Raw genomic sequence first — 27,389 nt, 5'->3', positions numbered from 1 at the left:
TAATTACTACTACTGCTACTATTACTATTACAACTACTACTTTCACTGCTACTGCTACTACTATGAATACTACTACTGCTACTGTTACTATTACAACTACTACTTTTTTGTTACTACTACTATGATTAGTACTACTGCTACTGTAACTATTGCAACTACTACTTTTACTACTACTACTATAATTACTATTACTGCTACTATTACTATTACAACTACTACTTTCACTGCTACTGCTACTACTATGAATACTACTACTGCTACTGTTACTATTACTACTACTTTTTTGTTACTACTACTATGATTAATACTACTGCTACTGTAACTATTGCAACTACTACTTTTACTACTACTACTATAATTACTATTACTGCTACTATTACTATTACAAACTGTAACTATTGCAACTACTACTTTTACTACTACTACTATAATTACTATTACTGCTACTATTACTATTACAACTACTACTTTTGCTACTACTACTACTATGATTACTACTACTGCTACTATTACTATTACAACTGCTACTTTTACTGCTACTATTACTATGATTAGTACTACTGCTACTATTACTATTACAACTAATAATAATAATAAAAACATCTTTGTCAGGCAGTCTTACCTAGCAAAAGCAAAGTGATCTGTGAATCAAAAAATGAGAGCAATATTATCATATTATACAATCTGTATAATCTTTCTTTGTGTCTCTTTTTCTTATCTTTAGACAACACTAAAATCCATTTTCACATCTCTGATGTCCACTTTAAAAGAACGACAGGATTTGCAGATTAAACAGGTGCAGGAAATCTCAGCTATTCAGGTGAGTAGATTACTCTTAATTTCTTTTGGATTCCTAACTTTACTCCTAAAATAAAACAAAATCCATTGTATCTTCAAAGCTATTAGACCATCCTGCTTCATATTTCCCAATTAGGAACAGACAAAGACTTTGGAGCAATATATTAGGTCAGAGTTTACCAGTTTATACTGCTTTTTGGGGAACAAAAAGCAGGAGCTGATTGGAGAGCTTAAGAAGAAAACTGACATAACCATGACAGCGATGGAGGAAAGTCTGCAAAACATGAATGAGAGTATTGACAACATTCAGGAAAGCATATTTCAGATTGAATCAAAGATGAAGGAGGAAGATTCTTTGCTTTTTCTTATGGTGAGTTTTGTTTCTTCTTTGTATTTGCTTTGTTTTCACTTGTTAATAGGATTATATTAACACCAAGAGCTGTAATAGTAATGAAGTGTTTCTATGTGGTAGCCTTTGATTTGCTTTGGAAATATAAAAAAGCAGCATTAAGGTTTGCATTGTAGGTTAGTGCAGAGGATTTAGACCATATAAGCTGGTATTGATCCAATTCCTGTAGTCTAGGGTTTGGCTCTGTCTACCTTCCTTCTTCCTTCACTTATCCAAGCAGTGCTCAGTGTTCTTCTCACTGCATAATTTATCATTTGCTGCCTTTCATTCTAGAAATGTTGGAGTGACTGTTCACTCCTAGCCTGATTGCCAAATTACATGTTTCAAGTTCAGCTTCTTCTATGACATCTGGGCTGAACTGCCAGTAATAGTGAGACAAAATGGAACTCATTATGCTGTATTGCTGTTGAAGCTACACCACTGTGCTGTAAAATTGAAGGTTATGGAGAGACATGAAGAACAAATAGTAACTCAAAATTAATTTTTATGTTGAATTGTTTGGACTGTGCTTTACTGTGGCCAAAACGTCTTTCAGAAGTGACCAGTGGAGTTTATCTTCCAGTGTAACATTACATTACATGCATGTAGAGATGGACTATATAGATACTGATATATTATACACACACACACACACACACACACACACACACACACACACACACACACACACACACACACACACACACACACACACACACATAGTTGCAGTGGAAAAAGCCAATTCTGCTTTATGTCTACATGCTTAAAAATGTTGACACCTTCTGCGCATGCTCCAAGCTTACTCCTCAGAACATGGATGCATAAAATCAGTGTTTTTGCATTGAGAAAAGCCCCCTTCACTCCTACACCCCTTGCTAATTATATATTCTAACTCCGAGATCACACTCTCCCCTATTCTCCATCCACTAGGATCATCCTTTATCTCACAACTTTCAAACATGTGCAATGTTGCCAAAAGTGAGTTAAACATGCAGAGCTCGATCTTATCCATAAACAATCAATTTAATGAGTGTATGTTACTTACTCAAATGAGCAATGTATTGAACTGAAGTTATCAAGCACAACTGCTCGAAATGGACCTTTAAAAAAAACAGCAAATTCTTTAGAGGGAAAGGGGAATAAAACTGAGCCGTCATCTTACAAAATTAACGGTGATTTACTTCACCGCTGTCATGTGTTATTAACCAAGACTGGAAAATGCAATGTTTTCAGTGCAAGCTGTTGTAGCAAATGGCAGGATGTGACATTGGCCTGTTTGACTTCAGCCTGTCATATTACAAGTTATTTGTTTATTGTTATAATATGTAAGAGATAGGATGGTGGTTCATTGCTGTTTATTGTGCAAATGACTTGAACAAATCCGAAAAGATGTTTCTAGAATACTCATCCTTGTGTAAATCAATGATTATGGGAGCTGTATTTTCTATCAAATAAATGTTACTGCCATGTGCTGCTCAGAAACTAAGCTGCCATGAGCAAACAGGTAAAAATGTCAAGGGAACAACTTATTTACTGACATATTTCTTTTGGAAAGGAACTTATATGGCTTATTTTTATATTTATTTAGTCATCATTTATCCTCTTTTGTTAGTTGGGTAAGTGAGCTGGCTGCACTAACCTGCAACGGCAAATGCGACATGCACACACACACACACACACACACACACACACACGCGCATATATATATATATATATATATATATATATATATATATATATATATATCTATATATATCTATATATATATATATATATATATATATATATATATATATATTTATATATATATAAATATATATATATATATATATATATATATATATGTAAACCTACAGGTTTCACCACTCAGGCATTGATTAATCTGGTTCTGCTACTGAATCCTGCTGTAAAATAAAGGATATTCTGTTGGAGCTGGAGGTTTTTGTTCTTGGTTTATCTAGTTGGTTGTCATTTCCATGCTCCCATACTATGGGCAATTGTATGTGGTGATTGGATATATATATATATATATATATATATATATATATATATATATATATATATATGTAGGTTCACTTTGAAATCTGGAAAGTGTCGAATCTGCAGTTGCGCAAATTTTCAGAATGTCGAATATGGAAATCTTGAACCTGCAGTGGTGGGACGTTTGGTAAGTGTAATGTTTTTTAAGGGTTTTAGGGGAGGATTGTGTGTGCGTGAGTGTGTTGAGGAGTTTTAGGTATGGGTTTGGGTAGGTAGGTAAGAGTGTGAGTGTGGAAGTGTTGAGAGGGGTCGTGTTTGCATGTATGTGATGTATGTTTGTGTAAGGGGATGTAGAATGTGTGGTAGTGGGTTTGCTGTCTTCCAGTTTTTAGTGTGACCTTGGAGTTAGTACATATAAGTAGGGGGTTGTGGAGGGTGCAGGGTGGGCTTGACTCCTGCTTATAGAAAGGGTGTGTGTGTGTGTGTGTGTGTGTGTGTGTGTGTGTGTGTGTGTGTGTGTGTGTGTGTGTGTGTGAGTGTGTGTGTGTGTGTGTTAGTTTTGTTGTGTTCGTGTGTTGGTTTGTTATAGTGTCAGGAGATAGGTGTATTTATGTTTGTTTGTGTGGTGCATTGTGACGTTCGTGGTTTTAAATTTTGCAGTTTGGAGTTTTCGGGTTTGTGAGTTTTCAGCTATATATAGTCTCGAGATACTGAAATTAGATATTTCAGTATTTTGGGATTATAAAGTGAGTCCAAACACACACACACACACACACACACACACACACACACACACACACACACACACACATATATATATATATATATATATATATATATATATATATATATATATATATATATATATATATATATATGAGTTTTTGTCAAGTGATCTAAAATTAAACATCACAAAAAAAGTTTAAATCACAAAGATTTGGGGAAAAAGTTTGAATCACAAAGATTTGAAAAATATAAAAAGCAAAAAGAAAACTGACTCTGAGATTACACTGCAGTGGGGAAAGAGCAAATATGTAGGGGTCCCTATTAAATTGTCGAACATTTCAAAGTTCGAATGTCATATGGTCGACACCATATGATCGAACTTTGAAAAGTTCGAAGGTGAAAGGCAACGGCTCTGTACACGCAGAATGAGAAAATTTTCCTTTTCTGCACTGAAGTGCAATCTCGGAGTTGGTATATTTAAGTAGGGAGGAATGTGGGAGGGTGCAGGGGGAATTGCCCCCCTGCTCAGAGCATTAAGGTAATTTTTTTTTACTTTTGTATTATATTGTCAAGGTTTCAAGTTTCCTTCATATGTTGTCGAACATATGAGGTTCAAAATTTTGAAGCTTCGAATATATAATATAGACCCCATATGTAGAGCATGCATACTACTAGTAGGTATTTTGAATTTAACATTGTAAAGTATCAACATTTTGATATTTCAGGATTTTTCATTTAGTATTATGACTTTCAGTAAGTTACTGTTTAATAAAATATCTCACACCTTATAGATAGATAGGAAGAGAGAGAGAGAGAGAGAGAGAGAGAGAGAGAGAGATAGACAGATAGATAAAATAAAATAACAAACCAGAGCATGTCTAATGATACAAGAACCAGATTGTTTGACCCATTATCACTCAGTACCCTCTTTTTTTGCACCACTGTCATAGACTGATAAAGCTCTGACTACACCCTAGGGGACTTGAGTTTGTCTGGTGTTTCGGTCACCTGATGGCACAGACATGGAGGATCTGCATGTCCATCCTGGGTAGGGGGTCCCTGCCCAACTTGTGCCACTGGTCTAATGACAGGGCTAAGACAACATGGGCTGCCCAAGACAGTGACAATCCTTACCCCCACTAATGCAAGTATGAGAAAGCACACATGACTGGACAAAGGAGGCACAGGTGACACTTGTGATAATACAAGTGTTTATGTCATCATCAGGAACAGGACTAGGGCATAAAATAAAAAAAATGTCATTGCCAGGATGCTGGCAAGGGCACAAAGCACCCTTATGGCTGCACGGATGGCAGCCCCCCCCCCCCAGACAGCTTAATGCCTGATGACTGGCAGGTACAGGACCAAAAATCATATATCAGTAAAAAAGTAGTTTTTTTCTTCCTTTCTTTCTTTCACCTTTTTTCTTCCTTTCTTTCTTTCAAAGTCCAAGACTCCCATAAAAACAGGCACATTCTCTCATATAAAGTTGAGTAATTTTCTTCATGGGAGGAATTAATGTCCCCAGCACAAAGCATTTCCAGGTAAAAATCTCATCTCTCTGAATTCCTTTTTAGAAAAATGTCCAAGTTCCCTGAAGCAAACTCCACCGCAGTTCTACTTGATGAAACCACCACTGTCTAGTACAAAATCCATCTTGAGAGGCCTCTTAACTCTGAACTGGTGGGAGCTATAGCCCTCCTTGCATACATTACTTAATTGCATAATCGGTTCTCCTAACTTAAACATGTAGAAATCTTCTCTGCCTAATACCATGTTATTAGACTATTCAACGCAACAGTTCCAAGCACATTTGTGCACAGTATTTGCAAAATTTAAAAGTTATCAGTTCTATTCAAGACACCTGTACACAATATTTACATCATTTTGAAACAACATTCTGCTAAGATCCACTACACTACCCATAGTTCTCATTCTTCCAACTCCAAAATGAAGAACAGTAGCCCTCATAATGTGGAACAAATGGGCAAAATGTGGAACACATACTAATGGCTTACTAATAACTTCAACTAGGAAGGCCATAGGATGGTTAAAATATGTTGATTTTACTTATAAAGAAGATCTTTTAATGAATTAATAAAATTAATTTCTGTTTACCATGGATCTCACTTAAAACAATTCCTAACACTGAATGTATGACCGAGTCTTTCAATGTGGAACTTCGAGGAACTTTGAGGAACATGATCTTTTTAAGACCCCAAATGAGGTACATTCCTCATAATTAGGTACACTTGAGAGGTATGACACTACCTCAATGTTATATATGCTGTTTAGTCATATAGTCAAGTCCAGCGATGATCTCAATGACTCAAGGTCTTCAACTGACCTATAAAAATCTACATCTTTACGTTCTTGCAAATTCCTATTCATAACTTCAGTTTTGACAATTTTCATTTTTTTAATGAACAGTAAATCACTTAATCCTACTATATTTGGCATCCTGAAGGTCCACAAAGATATTATGTCACCACTTTATCTAAAACCTAACCTCTGGCAGTTTTTGTGGACTGTATCCTTAAAGGAGCTATTTGCTCTCTCTATCACATTTTGAAAGATTCATGGGCATTTTTAACTAAAATTAAATGACAATATTTTACACGTGGTTTTTCAACAATCAGTGTAGTGAACCTGTTTATATGTATTCCTCATCAGACAGCAATAGTTAAGCTTACCACACTTAATGACTGATTGATTGATTGATTGATCAACTTCATTGTTAATGTTATGGAGTTGATTCTGACTCATAATTAGATTTATTTTGAGGGTGAATATTTTTGTCAAGTGAAAGGTGTAGCAATGGGAGCAAGTTGTGTCCTCATCTATGCCAATCTGGTTATGCCATCATTAGCATTTGTTTTTATGGTTTTTGGATGACATTGTTATTCTTTGGAAGGATGTTAACTCCATTTGTGATGAATTTGTGTCATATATTAACCAAACTGGCTCATTTTTAACTTTTACTCATAAAAAGTGTAAAGAAAGTGTGAACTATTTAGATGTGACTGTTTACAACATATACAGGAAAACTACATTTTATAACAGTTACCTTGATTTTTGTAGTCGTCACTCAATGTTTTTCTAAGAAAAATATTTTCAAAGGACAACTGGTTAGGATTGTGAGAATGCATTCTTATTACACTGTTTTTCTCCAAGAGGCAGAGAAAGTTTCTAAGATGTTTTAGACAAATGCTACCCCAAATATTTTTTAACAAATATTTGGGATGAAATGATTAATAATTGGGGTAGAAATATACACCATTACTAGCTGAGGACAAAGTGGTCACAAACCAAGAGCTGTTAACTGAACAAGGGGATAGCGATTTGTTCTCTAATGTACTGGTATCACATACAATTCTTTCTCAGAAATGGAGAAAGATATTAAGAACAACTGAAATATACTGAAAGTGAATGAGGAAATTTTTAACATTATAAGGGATACACCTAGATTTGTTTTTAAGACAGGCAGAAAGTTTAAACATTTATCAGAACACCCCAAAATCCATTCCACAGGTACCCATATGAAGGCTACTAGAAAATCTGGTAGTTATGGACAATGTCACACAGTTTAGATAAAGAATATAGATACTTACAACATTCCCTTAGCATATGGCAACTGTGCTTCCAAATGAGTGGTTTATATAGCACTGTGTGAAGGATGTTCCAATTACTGCATTTGTAAAACTGAAAGACATTGTAGGAAGAGAATTTATGAGCATTTTTACACTATTTTAAAACAAAATACTAACAACGCTGTATTCAAACATGCACAGGTGTGTAATAATTGGAAATTTTAATTTGGCATATTGGAAGTCTTCCCACACAATGAACGGAGTGGTTCTTGGGAAACCAGAATCAAGCACAGAGAATTGATCTGGCAGCTCAGATTGAATGCCTGTAACAATTAGGGCTTAAATGAATATGTTCCCATTGTCCTTATACTCAAATATAGAACTGCCAGACTATGATAATTTTTTTAAATATATTTAGACAATTTTTAAACAAGCATGTTTATTTATATATTTATTTGCACATTCTTTTTAACAAAACAACCCCTTGATGGTAGTTCCTACATATATTTTATATATATTTTTCTTACATTGTGCAGATAGTATTGATATACATTGAATTAATTTATTTGGCTACCATTGGATATTTTAAATCATGTGATTTGTCTAACAAGCTATTTAAACTGCTTCAAATGTGCAGAATATGGTCCTGATGAAGTCCTACAGACTTTTAGGGACAAAAGCACCTAACAATTTTTTACTTTTAGTTTATGGGGGTAATTTAATAAAGCCTACATGATCTTTTTTTGTGTTACGCATTGCACTGCAATGCATACATGAGCGTGAATAATTTTAGATTCAGTAAGTGCCGCTTAGCAGCTTGCAAGTACGTGCAAACAGGGAAAATTCTTTGGAATGCGAAGTACCTCATAAGCAGGTGAATCTTATGCAAATGAGGCAGGTTGAGTGATCCAACAAGCAGAAAGGCATCTGTATAGACTCCATCTACGGACCCTGGTAATTACCGCCCCATAAGCTTGACAAGCCTGGTCTGCAAAGCTATGGAGAGGATCATAATGGAACTCATAAAAAATTACATAGGGGACTTGCAGACCTTGGACCCAACCCAGTTTGGCTTTGTCAAGGGCAGATCATGCCTTTTGAACTTGGTCGACTTCTTCGAAACAGTCACCAAGGCCATTGATGAGGGAAAGGCAGTCCATACAGCCTACCTTGACCTTGCAAAAGCTTTCGACACAATACCCCACTCGGGTATTATAGAGAAACTTACCAGCTTAAATGTAAACCCATATGTCACAAGATGGGTTGCAAACTGGCTAAAGGACAGAACCCACAGGGTTAGAGTTGCAGGAGCCATGTCAGACTCCAAGCTGGTCACAAGTGGTGTCCCACAGCGCTCAGTCCTTGGCCCCCTATTGTTCGGCATCTACTTCTCAGAAGTACAGGCAAACATAGGAGGACTATGGCTGACAAAGTTTGCGGATGACTGCAAACTGGGTGCCATAGTGGATAGTACATCGGACACAGACATCCTTCAGAGGGGTCTCACGGAAACTGATAGCTGGTGCCAGAGCTATGGCCTGAAGTTAAATGCCAAAAAGTGTATAGTCATACCCTTCAGGAAAAATAAGGTAACCCCAAGCTACCATATAGGTGGCAACCCACTAAGCACAGAAGAGGTTATCAGGGACCTGGGGACCCAGGTTGACAGTGGCCTCTCGTTTGACACTCATGTTGCTAAAGTGGTTCGAAAGACCTTCTACATTGCCCACCTGATCATGAAGGGATTCACATCCAGATCATGTGAGGTCATTGTTCCCCTGTACTCTTCACTTATCAGACCAATGATCGAGTACAATGCCCCATTCTGGATGTATCTCACCCGACACCTGCAGCAATTGGAGAGACCCCAAAAGTTCCTCACCAAAAGGATAAAGGGACTCCAAAACCTGTCATATGCTGCCAGACTGAAGAAACTCCAACTCTATTCAGTTGCATAGCATCTGCTCAGAGGTGACCTGTGCCTGACATACAAGGCCATGACAAACCCGGAATTAATGGACATGCTTCACCTCAAAAAATCCAAATCCACCAGAACCACTAGAGCAAGCGACTTAAACCTTAGCACGGATATAAATAGGACGTGCTGGAGGGATAGATTCATCACCCAGAGACTCCCCATGCTGTGGAATAAAATCCCGGTCCATGTGAGGCAGAGCACCTCGCTGGCTCTGTTCAAGAGAAATCTTGACCGGTGGATGGGAGATCATAGGTTTACCCCAGGAATCATCTCTGTGTCATTGCTGGACAGAGGCATAACAAACTAATGGGCACAGTATTTCTAACATAAGGGGTGGCGTAAGCCACATAAACTTTGGGCTAGGCTTATAAATGCCTTAGGGCAGATAGCCTAGTATAAACCTAAACCTATGAACCTATGTCAGTGTCTGTTGTGTATGTGGAATATTTCTGCATACAGGAGTTTACACAGACAGAAAGGTATGTAAAGCTCCCCCAATATAGACATACCCCCTGTGAAAACGTTATATTGCATACAGATATTTCCAAAATTTACACTGTAGATGTCTGAAAGAGGAAGGGAATATGTAAAATTAGTAATAATTTTTTTAATAATCTTGGCATGTTTGCACTGTGCACCGCAGTGTGCAAACATATTTAATAGAAAAAAAAGGAGGAAAAAACATTTATAATGTATTTTTTCACAAATACACTATAGGACCTTGTTTCAGGTCCATACAATGAGGCATTTGTGCTGTTACCCAGCTCACATGGCTATGAACTATGTCATTTCTAGGTTGTCATCACAGATGTGTATGCAATTGAGGTGGATTTCCTGAATAGCAAAAAGGAGCAAGCATGTCTGCATATCCACTTTTTGTAGGCTCCTATGTGGCATTGACATTCCTACTAGATGTGGATGACATTGGGGGGGGGGGGGGCTATGTGCTGTTACTTTTAGGATTTTTTAGTTCCTGGTGCGTGTGTTTGCAAGGTGCTTAGCATGTTCATGTGGACAGACTACCCAGATCACAGTGATGATATAGGCAGCAAATGATTAAAACTGGATATATTCCATTAATAATTTTGACTGTTGTATAAACTATGCTATGTGGCACTGCACATAGATTAATGTATTCACACGAGCACACTACCCATGTGACAGTGATGACATAGGCAGCAATCAATTAAAACCAGATATATTAAATGAATGTTTATTATTGTTTATAAACTATGCTGCATGGCACAGCACATAGCATTGTATTGTGCACTAAAGTAGAGCCTTTAAATCATGTTAATTACATTCTAGGCAGGTAAACTACATCATAATTAGCCAATCCCACATGGTGGACCTACAGGAGACCTATATAAAGTATGCATACACCCTACATTCTGATTTTCCCCAATACTCTGGAGTATTGGAGTAGAGACTTGGGACATTTAACTGAGATAATGCTATGGGCTGCTGCAGCTATGCTACATCTGTATGTGTTAGATGCTAAAGTCAGTGCTGCTGCTGCTGCTGACAATAGGCCTAGACAGAGAAGGAGAAGAGTGTTCAGGTCCAGAGTAACCTTCCAGGAGCTACATGAGCTGCAGATTGTAGAGTACCACGGGGGGGCAGGGACATATTACAAGAACTCACTGAGCTTTGCTGCCCTCCACTCTGAGCCAGAGCTAACAGAGGGGACTCCATCCCAGTGGAAATAAAGGTATGTGTACCGCTTAGGATACTAGCTATAGATACTTTTCAAAGACCAACTTGATTGTGTGATGAATGACCCCCCCCCCCCCAAGCAGCTTCTGTGGCTCAAAGAGCTACGGTAATTATCTCGTGGATTACCAGGATTAAATAGCACAGTGAGCTTAAAACCAGTATTGGTCAAAAGGCAGAGAGAGAATGTATGATATGAATTATGTTGTTTAATGTTTCTATAATCTATGTATTTTTTATATGCATTGATTTTAAAGTGTGTATGTATTTTTAAATAAGTACTATTTTTAAATAAGTACTATTTTAATGAGATGTATTAATTGATGCAATTATTGTTCTTTGTTTTTGTATGGCTAGTTTGTTCATGTGACTGAAATGTTTCTCCATTTAAAGCTGATGAATAGTTCTTTTGATGTATGCTGACGAAGGGTGTAGACCTGAAAGCTTCATATTAAACTTTAACGTTTGGTGACTACAGAGTGTTTTTTGGAGACATGATGGGGATGTCACAGGCATTTGCATCCAGGATACTCCACCAGTTTCTGGATCTATTTTCCCACATGCCAATGAGCACATACCCCTCCCCCTGAGTTGAGGGCCAGCAATATGCAATACTTCCACCATGTCGCACACTATCCTGAAGTACTGGGTGCCATGGATTGCACTCATATACACATCAAGACACCACCTGGTGAGCAGTGTACAATCTAAGTTAACCGCAAGAGGTACCACTCCAACTGCCAGGTTGTGTGCAATGCCCAGGGGATTATCCTGAATGTATGTGCTGGCAATCCTGGCAGTTATCATGACTCCCATATCTGGCACACCTCTACCAGATGTTTGTTGAGGTTACATCGCACAAGGCCATTTACTGGGGGATGCTGGCTATGACCTGGAACTATGGATGATGACATCCATCAGAAATGCACACACACTCACAGAAGAAAGCCATAATGAGGCACACACACACACACACACACACACACACACACACACACACACACACACACACACACACACACACACACACACACACACACACACACTAGGAACATCACAGAGCATGTGTTTCAGCTTCTGAAGTCATGGTTCTGGTGCTTCAATATATCTGGTGGAGCCCTGCAGTATATTTCAGCCACATGTGCTCAGATATTCACAGTATATGCTATACTACACAATCTGAATCTGTGGAAAAAGCTGCAGCAGGATCAGCAAAAGGTAGGGATACACAGCCCCTCACCAGTGTCTAGGTCACCATAGCCACAGTCACAGGAGGACTTGGAGGGGAAACCCCCTGCTGATATCCCTGTAGGCAGACATAGGCATGCTCAGCTTTGACTAAGAGACAATGCATAGCAGATTCATTGACAACCTAGAGACCTAGGGACTGGCACATTACTCATACTCACATACATAAATTAAAATTGATGCCAGGCAACTCAAGCATCCTGTACCTCTTCATGTATTGGATGTGTACTGCTTGCATCAGACAGAGTCAGCCCTGAACTATATTTGTGTCAACTTTTGCATTTGCAAGGTAAGTCCATAACTTACACAGTACTTATAATGATTATTATGATATGTTATTGTATATATGGACCTGGTATATTATGCAAGCAAATATAGTGGGCTAGTTGGACAGAAATGACATCTACATGGGACTACAGATATCCATTCCACTATCATGTTTCCAGTATTATTCAGTAGGTCTCATGCATGGAATATTTATACAGTCCTACTGCAACAGATCATAGGATTATGGATCATAGGAGGTTACTAGTCTAATGGCCCTGGAGCCCTTATAAGCCTAGCCAAGAGTTTATCCCCAAAACAGAAACCTCAGGACCTGTAAAGCTTGTCAATGAGGTACAAAGGTGGAACTCCTTGGACAAATTTCTGATTTCCCATCCACTCATCAAGGTTGTACTTGAAGAGGGTCAGCAAAGTACTCTGACATGTATGGGAAGCCTATTCCAGAGATGTGGCTGCCTCTGGGAGACAAACTTGTCTCTCTAAAATTACTGGTACATCATTCAAGGGAGATGTTAGACAGTGAGGTTAAATGATAGTCAGACTATTATGTATCACAGTAGAACATGTGGTGTTGTTCCCCCACCACCAACACAGCAGTGTTCCCTTGTAACTGCTGTAACAGTAACTCATCAGTGGTATATGAGCATTTCAGTCAGTCTCAGGACAGTAACATAGAAATTGATCTTACATTGTATATCTTAGGTAACAAAGGAATAACAGTCTACATATTTATGCAGATGATTGTGTGATGAATGACCCCCCCCCCAAGCAGCTTCTGTGGCTCAAAGAGCTACGGTAATTATCTCATGTGATAGTGTTCATGGTTCTAATCTAGAAGTATCCACTTCTTTTGGATGTGAGTTATTAATAAGTTGTGTTTTACAAACTATCAGTATGTGTATGCTGTAATATTATTAACCTCTGTCAAGTATTAATTGCATACGACAACTTTAGAAATCTTATCCAATTTGAGTGAAGTACAGCAGTGCAGGAACAGGGACAGATGTCATATTGTGTAACACACAAAATACTGGACTGACAGGTTGGTGTGGGCTGGAGTCAGTTTATAACTAGCCAAAAATCCTACTGGGCATGCTATGTCTATAGATGCATACATGAGTCTACTTCTCTTGTTTGAAAACACACTTCTTTGTACAAGAGAAAGCCGAGACCCACTTTAGCGAAAGTGCACTTAACCAAAAGTGCATTTTCACAAAAATCAGATTATCGAAGCACAGTACAGTGGGGATAAGGAAATATACCTTTTCCCCACTGTAGTGAGATCTCGGAGTCAAGGGACTTCAGACAAGGCTCAACGTCTTGGAAAAATGGCTTTAGAATGATGCAGCAGAAAAGAAAGCCTATATAAACTTTTTTCATACAATAAGCATGTCCTAATTGAAAGCAGAATACTGATTTAATCAACACACGATTAAAATGATGAATAAGGAAAAAAAATCAAAATACGTATGAGACCCTTTTCTTGTTCTTTCCTCATGTAAAATGCAGTAAAGAAACTCATAAGATATAAGTGCAACATAAGTCACTTAAGAAAAACAGGCAGTCGTTCTCCTCATGGACTGGTCTGGTTCCCGGTGGTGTGCTACAGCCATAAATGTTTAAATAAAGTGCTGTTACAGTCTGTAGACAGGGATTGTTATACAGGGTTCTTTTTTAACAATAACAGTTGGAAGCCATTCCTACTCACTATTGTAAAACAAGATATCACCCCCCCATCTCTCACTCGAACAGAGGTTCTACTTGAGAATTTTCAGGACTCACCTCTACACTCCCATTTTTGTGGAGTTGGAAGCCATTCCTGCTCACTATTGTAAAGCAAGTTATCACTCCCCAAATCTCACTACAACAGAGGTTCTACTTGAGAATTTTCAGGACTCATCTCTACGCTCTCCCACTTCTGTGGAGTATGTGCAGTACATAAATATTTCTTGCTGTGTTTATCTTTGGTGTTTGTAAGACTATCTGCACCCTCCTGAACCAGACCTTGTCTCCCCCTCTCCCAGACACTCCTGTAACCCAACTAGCCTCCCTCACAACATCTCATCACTTTACTTATCCTCCTCACTGACCTTACTTTTCATCTCTACACTTATTTTACTGATTTTCCCTAGCTTTACCCACTAACTTCTCCCCCTAACCTTTTTCAGACTCAGTCAGTTTCCTTTATCCTTACACACCTAGTCTCACCCTTTATATCTGCCCTGTTTTGCTTTGTTAGCCTGTTCTCTCACTGAACCTCTTTACTCTCCTCTTTAGACCATTATGATAGCTTACCCAGCTCTTTTGCTGCATCACACATTGTTTTTCCACACAGTTTTTCTTTTTTCACACATTGTTTTTCTAAACTGGCTATCTGCTGTATTTTGGGCCTACCTCACTCTGTTTGGCCTTGCTACGCTTGGGCTCACTTCCTTCCTCTACCCTACCCCCATTCCCACCCATCCCATATCCATTTCCTTTATAGCTGAGCACCACACCCACACTTCCTTCCACTCTCACTTCCTGTTCTGTTGCTCCAATAGAAACTTACTCCTCTCACTAGTATCCTCCCCTTATAATATACTCCTACACTGATTCTTCTTCTTATAATCCTAAACTCTCTTTACCTCTCCCTCCTTCCTCCTCCTTAACTTCTTACACTTACTTTATCACTTCCATTTGTATTACATCCACCTTTACACTCTCTCTCAAGCTTACAGTCCTGTCTTCACTCCAATTTGGTTATCATATTGCTTCTACTCACATCTTACTACTTTTCACACTATCATGACCTATTTTGCCCTCTCCCCCTCTCTCCTCCCCTTATTACTATTCCTCCTTCTACTGTTCTCCTTTCATTTGACTTCTTTCCACATTCATCTCACTCTCTGTCCTAATTCCCCTACTTCCTCTTACCACACTACTCACTCCAATACTTACCACTCCTTCACTATATCACCCTCACTCTTTTCCTTATCTGAATTTCACCTACCAACAATTAAACTACCTCCCACAGCTCCCACACCTAATCTTGTAAAACTGAAATTAACCAACCCATATTCACTCATATCCTATCTCTCTCACTCTTCTTACACTCTCCTTATCTCTGGTGACATTCACCCAAACCTTGGCCCTCAAGCTAAGCAGACTGATCCTTCCACAACCACACACACTCCCCTAAACACTGGTAAGTATCTTACTAAGCATCTCTCTTTCCTCTCCATCAATATCCATAGTATCCTGAAATAAATTACAGAATTTCACACTTTGATTACTCAGTACTCTCCCAACATAGTCACTCTCTCAGAGACCTTGCTCAAACCTCATATGTCTGACAAATAATTTCTCTCCTCAGGATACAACATTCTTCGTCTAGACAGAACCCATAAGAACGGAGGTGGAGTTCCTATTCTGTATTCCAACTCCCTAACTCTAACTCTCCTACCTAATCCACCTCCCTCTTCTTCCCTGCTGAGCTTCTAATATCTAACTTTAAACAAAATCCTCAGAAGACCATAACAGTTGCTGCCATCTATATACCACCTGGTGACAATATACCTATACTAGAGCAGATTCTTAACTGGTTATCTGACCATATCTCCGATGAAACCATTATACAGGGTGATGTTAATATCAATTGGCTCACCCTCACCAGTAACTCACCTTCTGCTAGCACCAACCTATATGGTTTCACCCAGCTCATTTCCTCTCCTACATTCCTTAACAAGTCCACTAACTATTGCTCTATCATTGACTGGATCATTGTTACCAATCCCACCCTCTACCCTCATACTACTACATTACCTGACTCCATCAGTGATCACTGCCTCATACAAACCCTCAGAATCCCCCTCACAAATACAAAGAAATTTGAAAATTATCCACTTTTAACTCTGACACATTTAATCTCATCCCAAATTAACTGGACCTCACTCTTTACATTACCCCTAGATGATGCTATCTCTTTCTTTAACTCCACTTTTCTTAACATTCTTAACTCTCTTGCCCCTTTACGTACTGTCAGAGTCAAATCTCATAACTCTCCCTGGCTATTTATTTTATTTATTTATTTTACATTTTTTGACCTGGCTAGTCTAACTGGATATATGTCCATTTTCAGTAGAGGACCGGGGAGATAAGTTCCGAGGAAACAAACAAAATCACATATAAAAAAATTAATGCATATAATGAACATTGCAGGTGCAGTATAGAGAATAATCAAAGAGGTCATTCGTTCATAACATAGTGCAAAATATACAAATAAAATTAGTACAATACAAAATGTAGTTGCAATACATCATAAAGAAAAAGATGGCAGCTGAATTCTACAATATATTAGTATACAAGTAGTCATAAAGAAAAAGTAGTCTTCTGAAGATGTAAGTAATACTATAGAAGGACAAGGTAAGTTGTTATTAAGAAAAGGAACTTGATTACTGAGAAGAGGATGGTAGGTTGAACCAAGTAAGACGAGTTAGTTGATCAGTCAGGTTTAGTACAGGGGCACAACCAGTGTGTTCTGAGGAAAAGTTTCAATTTGGTTTTAAAGAGTGATATAGAGGGAAGAGAGGAAAGTTCATTAGGAAGAAGGTTCCAGGATTTTCCAACAGTATTAGAGAAAAGACAGTCCCCAGCCCTGTTGATTGATTTACAAATATTTACAAGAAGTTTATGTGACGATTGTAAGGTCTTTAGATTGTTGTAGGAGGTAATGAGGGTATAGGGGTATTGGTAGGTTGGTAAAGGGTTTTATGCACAATGGTCAGTTGGTGGAATTTAAGCTGATTTTGTAATTCAAGCCATCCTAGCTGCTTTAGATTAAAATAGTGGTGGGTTCTGAAATGGTTACCTGTAGCAAATCTGGTTATGTTATTGTAGGAGTTTTCCATTTTACTAAGGTTGTTTTTAGAGTGATTAGCATATATGGGTGAGGCATAGAGGACAGTAGAAATTAGATGGGTGTGAGCAATAGTTATTCTATCTGCAGGAGAGAGGAAGGGTTTGATCCTATAGACAGAGCCTAGTTTTCTATTAACAGATTTTAGAGTATTATTAATATGGGTGTTGAAGTTAAGGTTGTTATCTATGGTGATACCTAGTAGTTTGGTAGTAGGATCTGGGGATATGAAAGTACCATTACTGGATGTTACTGTGAAGTCTGTTGTGGGGGACTTACAAGTAGGAGTAAAAAGGAGGAGTTTAGTTTTTTGGGGGTTCAGAAGGAGGCAGTGCATTTTGGGTAAGGGAGTGAAGTTCAGATATAGATTTGGCTGAGCATATAAGTGTGGAATCATCTGTATGCATGTAGCTTGGGGGATTGCTAGGTGAAGGTCGTTGATAAATATAGAAAACAGGAGAGGTCCTAATATGGACCCTTGAGGAACACCAATGTTAATGGGCAAATGGGTAGATAGAATGTTATGCCAAAGTACAGCCTGTTGTCTGTTATCTAAGTAGGACTGGGACCATGTTATAGCTAGTGCATCTAGTGACAGGGATTCGAGGATATTTATAAGTATCTGGTGATTTATCATATTGAATGCCTTAGACACATCTATAAACAGTGCAGAGGAAAGCATATTGAGGTTACGTTTTTTGTTAATACAGTCAGTAAAGGAAAGGAGGACAGTAGTAGTGCTGTGGGAAGGTCTGAAACGATGTTGAGAGTTTGAAAGTAAGTTATTTTGGATTAGGTGGTCTAGCAATTGTCTGTGGATGCATTTTTCCATGATCTTTGCTAAGGGAGAAAGTAGGGCTATGGGACGGTAATTGGAGAGTTCAGTAGAGTTCCCACCCTTGTGAAGGGGGAGAATATGGAATACTTTCCAGATTTTAGGGATGTGTCCTTCACTGATGGTTCTATTGATGAGAATGGAAATGGGATAGGCGATGGATATGGCTGCCTTTTGTAGATATTCAGCGGGTAGATGGTCTGCTGAAGGAGTGCACAGTTTCAGTTTTTGGATAAGGGTAAGAATATATGTTGTTGGGACTGGTTGGAAGAGAAATGGAGGGGATGGGTTAGAGTTACAGTTGGATATAGTTAAGTTCTGAGTAGATAACTGACTGGCAAGAGTTTGAATGACCTCAGTGAAAAAGGTATTAAATGAATTAGCAGTCTGCTTGGGATTCTCCTGGTCTGTGCCTTGTGGGTTTGGTGTGACGGATTGACCTGGGTGTAATAATTGATTAATACTTGTCCAGAACTTTTGTGTTTATTATGGATAGCCTGTTGGAATTGTAGATAGTAGTTTCTTTTGTCAGACAGTATAGCTTTTTTAGTTTCATTTCTCAGCTGTCTGAAGTTTTGTTGGTCTACTGGGTTTTTAGTTAAATGAGATTTATTCCAGTATTTATTTCTGAGATGGATTTTTTGCCTGTTTTTTTTTGAAAGCCATGGGACAGATTTAGTTCTCATTCTAATAGAGCGGGTTGGTGCATGGTGGTCTAGTATGGCTAAGAAGTTAGAATTAAAGTATTTAACAGCTTTCTCCAGTGGGAGGTATTTTAAGGAAGACCAGTTACATGTTATTAGTTCTCTCTGGAAGAGATTGGGGTTGAAGTTTTTCTTGGTTCTAATTTTTCTAGATATGATTGGATTAGGTAGATTGGATTTAAGCCTTATGATGTAGGTTAGTGAGTGGTCACTTACATCATCAGGGAGGGTTCCAGCTTCACATGTCTGGGGATGATTATTTATGAGAATCTAATCTAAGGTGCTTTCTTTCTTATTAGGCTTATTTATCCTGGTAGGGGAAGTAATGGTTTGATAAAAAACAAAAAGGTTAATATGGCTGGTAGGGTGGCTACTACTACAACACTTCCAATCAATGTTAAAATCACCTAGAATTATGGTTTCTTGGGGTAAATTTTGAGATAACCAACAAAGGATATTTTCTATGGTGGCAAAGTTATTACCAAGAGGAAGACAGATAACGATAATATAGATGGATTTTAATGTGTTAAGTTGAAGCTTGGTAATAAGAATTTCAGTGTGGGAGTCTTGAGGTGGTTTATAGTTGTAGGTAATAATCTGTAACCCAGATTTAAATAGGATAGCTACACCACCACCCGTTATGGTTGCACGATCAAGTCACAAAATATTATAACCTGATGGGATGACTTCATTGTCTTTAGTTACAGGTTTTAACCAAGTTTCTGTTAAACAAAGAATGTCAAAGGAGTAGACTTCCAAGAGAGCATGCTATGTATGTTGAGGTGAGTTAATAAGAGTTAGTTAGGTGGTCTGGTAAGGGAATGGATAGTAGAGGGGTTGGGGTTGAGGAGTTGAGTGGTAGTAGCAGTTGTTGGGCCTGGGTTTGTGTGAATGTCTCCATCTTTTAAAGAGAAGAGTAGTGTTTGAAGTCTAGGATTTGGGAATTTACTATATAGAAGTAGCAATTTTCTGGGATTGGGAGAGTCGTATCTAATGTGGGCTATCCTATGGTATTTTGCTAGTAAATAGATGGGTGTATATGTTATGTTAACATGGTTAGTGAAAATAGGCAGAGAAGGAGAGGTAGATAGCTTATTGAGGTAGAGAAGATGTGGATATAATGGGTGTCCATAGGAGGTTAGCAGGAAAGCTAATGTTAGAGGTGGTAGAAGTGTAAGTATGAGTAACCTCTGTAAGAGGGCTGGGTAGCTTATACATCCGGAAGGGTAAGTTGTTAGGTTGCTATTATAGGCTCTGAGGTATACTAAGTGTGGGAAGGAATAGGTGGAGGGTGTGGTGGGAGAGATAGGAAGTGGTAAGTGAAAGGAGGGAATTGGAGTTAAGTAGCCAATGGTGAAGGGTTTGTGATTGGTGGCAGGGGGAAGGGGTGTGGATAGATGGTACAAGAGTAGGACCCCTGGGGGTAGGTGGAATTTGGGGGTAGGGTAGGGGAGCGGAATGAGCCAGCAGGGCAAACGGAGCGGGTAGAAACAAGTGAAGGAGAAGCTAGAGAAGAAACTCTCAGCAATGCTAGCAACTGAGGGAAAGTTAGGCAAGTCAGGAGTGAGAAAGATCAGAGATAAAACAGAAGTCTATGAGAAAAAAAACAGGTGAGTGTAGACAGTTGAAGTAATGGGTAAGTGAGAAAATAAGAACAGGTCTAGGACTTAAGAGACGTAGTGTAATTACAGAAGAAATACAGCGGGATAAGCAGGAGATAAAGAATGGGATAAGGGTGCCTCCTAGTGGGCATATCTAGTATTGCAGGTAGTTATGTAAGAGAACTAGCTGGTTTAGAACTAGGGAAGGAGTAATAGCTAGTAAAGGGGGTTATTATAAAGTAGAAGAGGTTTGTTGGATGCAGGTTAGATAGGAGGGGGGGTAAAGACTGCTGGCTGTTCAGGCTCGTAGCGTACTTTAGAACCTTTGAAGCAGTAGTCGACAGTAGTCAGCTTTACAAGCAGGACTTAGACAACCACATACTTTCTTGCTTCCTTGAGAGAGGGTGCAGGGAAAATAAGGCTGTTAGATGAGACTGCAGGTATTTCAATAGGGTCCTTTGTCACCAGGTAGGTAGGTTCTTAGAGGCTATATCAGGAACAGCGCAATGGGGAGCAGGGTACTTTAGGGAGAAAGAGAGACAAATGTGGAGAAGAGAAAAAAAGAGTTTGTACATAGCAGATAGTTATGACAATTAAACAAACAAAAAAGCTTTACATGAAGACACAATTAATAAAGTAGCTTATATTCATGCCCTTATTTTTGAAAGAAGCTATTGGAATCACTTTTAAGCTAGTAGTACTGTGACATTATAAAGTAGTCTAAACTATCATTTAGAGGAACTCTGAATCAGGTTTACTGAAATTGGGAGCAAGCAAAAACAAAAACATAAGCTTCTAATATCCAAGTATAAACTATGCCAGCAAAAATAAAAAATAACTGGAAAGCTACCTTAGAGAGAAATTACTGTACCACTCTATGCAGGGACAGTGAGTTTACAGTGTGGAAAACACTGAAAAAAATAAAAAATAATACTATCACTTGCTAGAGATGCCACACCTGGAGGGCTTTCAGCTGCAATTAGAGCAAATATGGCATCCAGGGTTTTTAAAACCTTTGGTGTGTTGTACCTGAGCAATCACTTGGGGGTGTGGGAAGGGAGGGAAACCTTCAATTGAAATTTAAAGTAGCAGGGGAGAATCCAAGGGACTCTGCTAAACCTATCTAATTATCAAGGACAGCCAAGGAAATAAGGTAAACATACAGGTACCCTTATTCAAGGACTGGAAGGTTTCTCCAAGAAAAACTATGTGTAGGAATACACCACAGGTGGAAGTTGTATGCTGCTTACTAGTCTGCAATGGCAGATTTTATTCTCTTTTATATTTGTATTCCCCTTTGCTCATTGTTTGCTGCACACAATGTAGCTAAAGATAAAAGCAGCCAGAGACTTTGCACCTCTGTTTGGTGTTTAGTGAAGAACAAGTATTGAGGAGGAGGGACTGAAGGCTATGACTATTGAGAGGGGATAAATACCTTCACATATAACAAATTATCAACAGTGAAATGGAATGAAAGGGGTGGGGGTGGGCTAAGAGGAAGACTATTGCCCCCGGGGTATGCACTCTAGCTGAATGTAACAGATTTTAACAAGGCATAACAGTAGTTACAAAAGTTGGCACCTACACTACACAAGTGGCTACAACAAGGTTCCTGGAGTTAAACCAGGGGCTGCAGTCTATTTTTGGATGATTGCTGGTTAGAGTTTTCTTTACTTTTAGCTGGAGTGAGAGAATTTCTTGCTCACACAAGTGGGGAGGGGGACCCAAAGCGATCAGGTCCTCAGTGGCTACTACACAAGTGGCGGGTTCCTGGAGTTAAACCAGGGGCTGCAGTCTATTTTTGGATGATTGCTGGTTAGAGTTTTCTTTGCTTTTAGCTGGAGTGAGAGGATTCCTTGCTCACACAAGTGTGTGTGTGTGGGGGGGGGGGGGTCCAAAGCGATCAGGTCCTCAGTGGCAAAAGAATCTGCATGGAAACCCTGATCCAAAACTAAATCTCTAAGCCATTTCCAAACTTACAGGGAACTCCAAAATCTCACTAAAAAGCAGATTAATCAAGATAAGAAGAATTTCTATCACCAGCATCAGTCATCACAATCCTGTAACCCTAAAAAGTTCTGGAGCATTATTAACCGAATTCTCCACCCAGATAACCCTTCAACACCTAACCCTTGTCCTAATAATTCACCCCTCAAAACTGCTTCCTCGGTTAACTCCTATTTTATCAACACTTTAAGTCAACTTATGCAAAATTCTTCCCAATCTCACACCCACAAACTACAACAACAACACCTCAGGCAAATCTCTTCTCCCTAAAAACAGTCCCCACTAGCTACATTAAAAAACTCCTCCTTAAGCTAAAACCCTGTTCCTTATCAGCTGACAACCTACCATCTATCTTCCTAAAACACGCTGCACCATCCATAATATACCCAGTTTCCATCCTAATTAACCATTCTATCACTGAATCAACTGTTCCAACTCTCTGGAAAAAATTCTTTACTATTCCTATACACAAGAGTGGCAACTCCTTAGAACTCTCAAATGTCTGACCAATTGCTATACTTTCTCTCCTCTCCAAAGTCCTTGAACACTGTATACATAAACAAATCCTGGCCCACCTACTGCAATACAATCTAATCACCCCTACCCAACATGGCTTTCGTCCACACCATAGTACCTTCACTGCACTTACTTCTTTTACCAATACTATCTCTCAAGCCAGAGACAATAATGAACTAATTTCTTGTTTATTCTTAGATCTGTCTAAAGCTTTTGACACAGTCTGTCATTCTATCCTTATCTCAAAACTTTCTCAACTTAACCTCACCCCAACAACTATCTCTTGGTTCAGCAGCTACCTCTCAGACTGGTACCAATCTGTCAAATGGCTCTCTGCTCTCTCTCCTTTTTTCCCTATTAATACAGGTGTTCCTCAGGACTCCATCCTTGAACCCCTCCTTTTTAACATCTTTAGTAATGAAGTCCACAACTCTTGTCCCCAGTCTTCTCTCATACAGTATGCAGATGACTCTACCATTATATCTATAACTGACAATCCTACTGAACTACTAACACCCACACAAACATCTTTTAACCAGACTGAAACTTGGCTAACTCAAAACCTTCTTATACTTAACCCCCAAAAAACAAAACTACTACTTTTTCTTCCAAATTTTCATCGCTCTCTTGAATCTTCCTTCATCATCTCCTCACTCAATAACATTATAATATCTCCAGAAACCCATACTAAGCTCTTTGGAATAATTATAGATGACCAACTGAAATTTGACCTTCACATACATCACAGTATAAAGAAAACCCAATCAAAAGCTTGGTCTTCTTTATAGAAATAAAAAAAATTCTCACTCCTGAAACTAGAATAACCCTTGCAAATGCCTATCTCCTCCCTAATATTTTTATAGTGCACAAATCTTTACTAACCTTCAGTCTACACTTCTCTAGAAACTTGAATCTACCTATAACAAAGTGACCAGATTTGCTGCTAACTTGCCTTATAAATCTCATCACTGTCTTGCTCTCAAGTCCCTACACTGGCTTGGCTTTCATAACCATCTCAAATATATCCAACTTCTCACTGTTTACTTCATTCTCAACAAACCATTTTCCTGTCCTAGCCTCTCTTCTCTAGTCTCCTATTACACTCCCACTTGATCTTTAAGGAGCTCAGATCAACATCTTCTACAAATTTACAAACCTAATATGTGTGCAGGACAAAACTTATATAGCTACTCTCTAGCAATTTTCTGGAACAGGCTTCCATTGACTCTAAGAAGCCTATCCCAGACTCATACTTTCAAAATCTCTCTTAAACACTACCTTACCCACCTCACTACTTGCCCCTGTAATCGCCCCACTCTAACCTAGTACACATCTTGTTCTCTTCATATCTCTATTATCATCCTTTCACTCAGCTTACAACTCATCTTTTCCTCCCTCTCTATTTCCTGTCTAACCTTCTCTTCCTCTTATTTCTTCCTGCCACCATTTGCATTTTACCTTATGACCTGCTCTTTTTTACCTAACTTGACTGTATGATTTTTTTAAATTCTTTCTTCTATCTTTTGTCCCACACTTATTTAGTGCTAATTTCTGATTTATATATTTGTATTAACAGATTGATTTATGATAGTTTGAATATTTACAACAGTTTGACTCATATATTCTTTAAATTGTCTGTCTATTATATTGTATATAACACATTACTGTGTGGAGATTTTCTCCCCGGCCTCCGCTGAAAATGGACATGTATCCAGTCGGACTATCCCAGTCAACAAATGTAAAATAAAAAATAAAATAAAATAAATAACTAGTGCAGGTCTGGTCTACAAAAGTGAAACACATTTTTCCAGGGGGGCAAGCCCCCCCTGCACCCCCTCCTTGTGGGGCTGTGCACCCATGCCCCCGCTACTGATATACTGTATACAGACTCCAAGACCTCACTATAAGGGGGAAAGTATATTTTCTTATCCCCACTGTACCGTGCTTCTGTTCATTGATTTACGTGAAAGTGCACTTTTTTTAAGCTTTCTCTTGTTTGAAGAAGTGTCTTTTCAAACAAGAGAAGTAGACTCATATATGTATATATATATATATATATATATATATATATATATATATATATATATATGTCTCTCAATAGAGCTATGTCTATAGATACATACATATGTATATATATATATATATATATATATATATATATATATCTGTCTCTCACTATCTTTCTCTCTCTCTCCCTATGTGTGTGTGTGTGTGTGTGTGTGTGTGTGTGTGTGTATTTATATATCTATATATTCCTCTTATATACATATGTGTGTGTGTGTGTGTGTGTGTGTGTGTGTGTGTGTGTTTGTGTGCATGTGTGTGTGTGTGTGTGTGTGTGTGTGTGTGTGTGTGTGTGTGTGTGTGTCTGTGTTGCCCATCATACCTAGATTATGGTGAGTAAAGCTGCGCTATGTACATACATAAATTTGGTCAAAGGACCAAAACTAAGGGCTGAACAGTCGAGAATGCACTTACAGCACCCTGTGCCTGCTGGATGTCACCCCATATACACCAACAAGTGAACAAGTTCTATAATGTATAATGTTGTGTACTCATACACATTGACAGGGAAAATTGTTTTTTGCCACAGGCTTGTCCAGCCAAATGCAAACAGACACATAAGGCCAAAATGGCTACTGTTGCCACATAGCTAGGATAAAAACAGTTGTCTACTAGATGCAGATGACCGTAAGAAGCAATGTCACTCTGGAGACCACACATACTGTTCAATACAGGCCTTGTTTATGTCCTCTACAAGTAATTTGCCTGAAGTCATTTATAAAGCAGACTTGAGCTGTGGTGCATGCATCAAGTACTGTGATCTGTTGTGTGTAAAACTCGATAGGTGGAGGTTGTAATCTCACTCTATCCCACTTGGTGTGTTTGTGTGTGTGTATGTGCTTACAAAACAACTGGGAATCCCCCATTGAGTTCCAAACTGCAATGGTTCTGCACTTATTGGCCCTTGCAGTTGATACAGATCTCTAAACTCCGATCTTCCACAAGGCCTACTGATGTCGTTTACCATAAGACTACCAACAGCCATTCTAATGTCACACTTGAGCTGTGGCATGTGCATTAAGTGCTATGACTTATAATGTCCAAGACTAGGTAGGTAGGGGTTCTAGTCTTGTTCCAGCCCACTTGTGCATGCCTGTATGTGCATCACTCTACAAAAAAGTGGGTATCTCCCACTGACTTTCAAACTGCAATGGCTCTGCAAATTTTAGCCCTTGCAGTTGACGCAGGCCTATAAACCTCTGTCATCCACAATCCAGCTGATGTTATCTACTATATTTTGCTCCTTGCTGTTGATGCAGGCCTCCAAATTTCTGGCTTCCACAAGACGTGCTGATGTCATTTACCATAAGACTATCAACAGCCATACTAATGTCAGACTTAAGCTGTTGTATGTGTGTTAAGTACTATGATTGGTAGTAGGTAAAACTCGTGGTTCTAGTCTCACTCCTACCCACTTAGTGCTTTGTCTGGGTATGTGCATCCTCCTACAAATAAATGGGGAATCTCACACTGACCTCCAAACTGCAATTGGTCCTTACAGTTGATACAGGTATCCAAACACCTGCCTTCCACAAGGCCTGCTGATCTCATCTACCAAAACTAAACCTGGTAGTAGTGAATTGGAATAGCGGGGCCTTTGTTGTCATCACATATTGTATGCATGTAGCTTGGGGGATTGCTAGGTGAAGGTCATTGATAAATATAGAAAACAGGAGAGGTCCAATGTTAATGGGAAAATGGGTAGATAGAATGTTATGCCAAAGTACAGCCTGTTGTCTGTTATCTAAGTAGGACTGGGACCATGTTATAGCTAGTGCATCTAGTGACAGGGATTTGAGGATATTTATAAGTATCTGGTGATTTATCATATTGAATGCCTTAGGCAGATCTATAAACAGTGCAGAGGAAAGCATATTGAGGTTACGTTTTTTGTTAATACAGTCAGTAAAGGAAAGGAGGACAGTAGTAGTGCTGTGGGAAGGTCTGAAACCATGTTGAGAGTTTGAAAGTAAGTTATATTGGATTAGGTGGTCTAGCAATTGTGGATGCATTTTTCCATGATCTTTGCTAAGGGAGAAAGTAGGGCTATGGGACGGTG

The sequence above is a fragment of the Protopterus annectens genome, chromosome 10.part0, assembly GCF_019279795.1.
Source record: "Protopterus annectens isolate FY-2018-M chromosome 10.part0, PAN1.0, whole genome shotgun sequence".
NCBI classification, from domain to species: domain Eukaryota; kingdom Metazoa; phylum Chordata; order Ceratodontiformes; family Protopteridae; genus Protopterus; species Protopterus annectens.
This window is presented reverse-complemented; position numbering follows the sequence as displayed.